Below are 5,038 nucleotides of genomic sequence, written 5' to 3'. Positions count from 1 at the left end.
GAGGTCACCCAGCCCTTCCCACAGCGACTGGCTAATGAGAGCCTCGCTGAGCTGCCTGCCCCGCGACAGGGACCGCCTGCTCCGGCCTCTGGGACTGGCAGGTCTGGATGCCTCCCGCGCACCGACCGCCCCTCCCTGCTCGCTCCTCCACCCGGAGGCACCCACTGAGCCGCCCCTCCTCACCTCGTCCACACACGCCCCGTGGGGAATCCAACGTTCAAGAACAGAGGTGTTGTATATTCAATCCCTGTATACACATCACACCGGAATGTAAGCAATTTACCTCCTCCACTAGAGCAGGCTTATAGTTTAAACCTATATTGAATTTTAAAGCAACGATCAGACCGGCAAACCTCAGAGGGAAGGTAGGGGAGGGTGGGGGTAAGGGGGAGAGATCAACCAAAGGACTTGTATGCATGGACACAGACAAGGGGGGTGAGGGAATGGGTAGGGGGGCGGGTAATGGGGGGATAAGGACACATGTAATACCTTAATCAATAAAGAAATTTTTAAAAAGATATTTAAAAAAAATATTAAAAGACAAGGGTCTAGCAGAGAGAAAGTACTTTTAACTATTGGGTCTTAAATCACCAGATATACCCTCAAACCTGGCACATAGTAGGCATCCTATGAATGAATGAATGAATGAATGAATGAACTGAATAACCAAACATAGGTCCTTTCTCACACTGGGCTGTGCCTCCACAAGAACAGAACCAGCTCCTGTCCATCTCCATGTTACCACCATCACTCCCCACTCCCAGCCTTGGAATCAGGATGCTTGGGCCAAACCCTGGCCCTGCCACTTGCTAGCTATAGGATCCAGGCACCTTCCCTCTCCGAGCCTCAGTTTGTTCATCTGTAAAATGGAGGGATGATGATCCTGTAAGATAATATATAAAACTACATTCCCCAGAGGGAGAGCAACAAATGGAATGATGCTTATAAAGTGCCAGACACGTGGCAAATCATGTTATTAACATGAGGTAAGGTATATGCTCATCAGCTTTACACGTTATTCACCAGCTTCCGGGCAGGGAGAGTCAGAGGCAACATAAATACCAGAGCTTTCTGTACGTTACCACCCACCCAAGTGCTGTGCTCGTGGAGCGAGGGAGCAGCTGAAAGGCAGCCCAGACCCAGCGTGCAGAGGTTCGGTTGGGAGGAAACCAGACTGCTTTCTGCCTCTCCTTACTCTCTGCTTCCAGAGTTGCTCAAACGTCATATCCCTCTTTTTTTTTTTTTTTCCTGTCCTATTCCTGCGCCAAGAAAAAACGAAAAACACGGGAGGGGCAGGGACGCCAGGGTTCTATAATATTGCTTTCCAAGCAGCTCTCCAAGGAGCAGCTCTGTAGGGAAGGCCCCAGGCGATGCCAGCAGCGCCAGCAGGACCGTCCTCCACCCCATTCCCCATGGTGAGCACCGAACAGGTGGACGGCCACGCCAGGATCCAGCTGTCACCTGCCTCCGGGCTTCTCGGCACCAGAGCTATGGGCCCTGCGGAGGCACCTGTTACTTCTGAATTATTCGCCATCTCTCCCAGTTGTTTTGGGGAGTCTCCGAGGAAGGAATAGCTGAGAAGTAGGAGAAAATGGCATAAGGCTGAATACTGTGTGGGGATTCTTTTTTTTTTTTTTTCACTTGTGAGCATTTAATGAACTTCCATGTGGCTTCAAGCTACCAGCATGCTGGCCCCCCCAACACCCTGTCTTCTCAGTCTTCGGCTGACGAACTTGGCCTTCACCACGACAGGCTGCTGGGGGAGCCATCCCTTCCCCAAACTCTGTAGTAGCCCGACCGCACCACGTCACTGACAGGAGCAGCTACCGTCTCGTCTTTGGCAGCATTTACCTGTCTGCTCACTGCCCGAGGTCCCCAGGTGACCAAGGTTGACAGTGGGGAAAAAGTCTGGGTCCCTTTAAGTGGCCATGACTCACTCCAACTTCCCCAAAGGAACCTGGCATATCTGTGGAAGCTGATCTTGTGATGATGCAAGTCACCAGCATGAGCTCGGCCCCGGGTGCTTGCCGACGTGGCCAGGGCTGTGGCTCACGTGGCCCCGAAGTTTCCGGGTCTTCCTTAGTCTGGCTGGCATGCCCATGGCCGAGATGCCCCGTGTGGGGATTCTGAGCAGGTAGGTAGGAGAGGAAGTGAGGCCAGGGCTGAGGAAAGGGGGTGGGGGTGAGGGGCAGGCAACTGCATTCACGGGAAGCTGTTTGCGATGCTTCCTCACACAAAAGGAACAGAAGCATGGGTCGTTTTGTGATAACGTGAGGGTTTGTGTTGCTAACAGCAACTCCCACAGTGGGAGCTCCTCGGGCAAGGCGCTCGTCAGCCACCTGTGCAGCTCTTTACACCCCCACAGGCGGCTCTGCCAGGGCTCTGAGCGTACCCCAGTTTTGACCGTTTGCTCCGAACAGAAAAGTCGGGGTTTTCTGAAAGAAAAGGAAGATGAAATAGAACTTCCTCCTGAAACCCCTCAGGTCCTACTGAAGCGACGAATCCCTGAGACCCTGAGAGCTTCCGCTGCATGTGTGCAGTCTAACCAGGCCCACTGGCCCTTAAAGGAACACCCCGGAACATCCCAGGCTCTCATTCCCGTGGTGAACGGCCAGTCCGGGGAACGGGGACTGTTGTGGACACTCGTCTGTCTGTCCAGCCGTCTTCACTGGGTGACTGTGGGGTTCTGGTGGGGCTGCCTCTCACAGTACCCCATCACCCCGACTAGAGAACATGTGACGTTGGTCTGGCTGGTTATTGTGCCCCAGCCCCAGACTAGGGATTGGCCCTGCAAGGAGCATATGCCCTGAGCCAGACCCATCAGCAGCTTTCTGTAGGGTGGAGCTATATATACACACATTTCTAAATAGGCAGTGGGTCAAAAAAAAGTCTCCTTCCTCCAGGGATATAAAAGGGGATGATGTAAGCCGGGAACCATTCGCGCCTGCCCTCCCCTGCAGCCGGAAGGAAACCCTTCTGCGAACAGATAATCTGGCTACTGCGACGAGAAAATAGCCTGTTGGCCTGTGAATTCTTCCAGTGCCTGATGTCACTTTCACTCCGTTGACAGCCAGTTTTCCCAGGCACCATTCCTTTTTTATGTTTATTAGGGTTGTCTTATTACTTTACTATTTAAAAATATTTTTATGACATGTACACATAAGGAACTGTTGGACATTGAAACAGGGACTCAGAACTGTTGGACATTGAAATTGGGACTCAAACATTTTTTGTTATTATATGTTTATTTCTAGTCTGCAGAGGCAAGATTTTTTAAAGGAAAGAAATGGGGGGGGGAAATAGATACAGAGGCAAAGAAGCATTGAACAGACTGTCAAACTACAGCGGGAAGGCAGGGGAGGTTGCGGGGGGGGGGGGGGGCGCTGTAAGAGATCAACCGAAGGACTCATACGCATACATATAAGCATAACCAATGGATACAAGACACTGGGCGGGGGGGCAGGTAAAGGCATGTACTGGGGGGTAGGTGAGGCCGGCGGGGGGAGGTCAATGGGGAAAAAAAAAAAAAAGGAGACATATGTACTACTATTTGTAATACTTCAAACAATTAAAAAAAAAGAATTTAAGGAAAAAATAAAAAAATAAAAATAAAAATATTTTTAATTACAGTTGACATACAGAATTGTATTATTTTCAGGTGTACAACATAGTGATTAGACATTTATATAACTTACGAAGTGATCTAGTTAGATCTATCTAACCCTGATAGATCTAGTCCTCATGACACCAGGCGTAGTTATTACGGTATTATTCACTATATTCCCTGTGCTGTACTTTACATCCCAGTCTACCTTTCCGTTTTTTAAAATCTAATGAAGTTGGCTTGATCTTTGGCAAACTGATATATGCTAATCCAAGGCAAGAATGTCAGTGTGCCCAAAGCAAGCCAGTTGGCTGGACTCCGCCCACCCGCCATGGCCCCTTCCCCAGCGTGGCCCTTCCTTCTCCCAGCTTAGAGTGAGGCAGCATCAACACCTGGCCAAGGTCCACAGGTGATCAAGGCTGACAGTGGGGAGCGCCCAAGTTTTCACCATATTCTTCAAGTCATACCAACTTGTGGGTTTGCCCCTTCCCTACTAACCTGTGATGAGCTCAGTGTCGCCCCTAGCCTGACACCTGACATAGGACCATCACTGGGGGCGGATGGATGGATGGATGGATGGAGGCTACTGACCCGACCCAGTGTTTCGAACTAGGGAGCCCTGTTTTACTGCAGGGCTAAGTAGCGCATATCTACTTAGTCAAGATATGGGAGGGTCAATGCAACCTCCCCACTGCGTCCAAGGTGGCCGATGAAAGGGAAAGCTTTCAGTAGAACTTGACCTCACCCCACCCCAAAGAGGAACCATTTAATTTAACCAGATGGGCCCAGATGGGACAACCACATGAAAGTGCCACAAATTCTGCCAAAACCGGTTTGGCTCAGTGGATAGAGCGTCGGCCTGCGGACTGAAGGGTCCCGGGTTCGATTCCGGTCAAGGGCATGTACCTTGGTTGCGGGCACATCCCCAGTGGGAGGTGTGCAGGAGGCAGCTGATCGATGCTTCTCTCTCATCGATGTTTCTAGCTCTCTATCCCTCTCCCTTCCTCTCTGTAAAATATCAATAAAATATATTAAAAAAAATAAAAAAGAAAGTGCCACATATTCAAGGGTCATCAGTCCATGTTACTATAAATAAAACTTGTATTGGGTTATAAGCAACACCACCAAAGGCACAGCCTTCTCCAGCCCGATGCCAGTGAGATACTGTTTTGCAGGACAGAGAAAGCTAACTCAGTCAAACCACATTATTACTCCATTTGACACCAAGTTGCTCATCCTCTGAGATATCCTGTTCACTTTGCCCAGCCCAAACCTGTTTTGCAGATCTTCCCACATTAAAGAGAAAAACACAAAGACAACATGAGGCTGTGATCTTTATTCCATTAAATGACTTACAGAAACAGAAACATGCTTTTAATGTACTAACAGCATCATCTCCTCCTATTGCACTTTTTAAAGTATATTAAATTTTAA

This window comes from Plecotus auritus, assembly GCF_963455305.1.
Source record: "Plecotus auritus genome assembly, chromosome: 9".
Classification (NCBI taxonomy): Eukaryota; Metazoa; Chordata; class Mammalia; order Chiroptera; family Vespertilionidae; genus Plecotus; species Plecotus auritus.
This window is presented reverse-complemented; position numbering follows the sequence as displayed.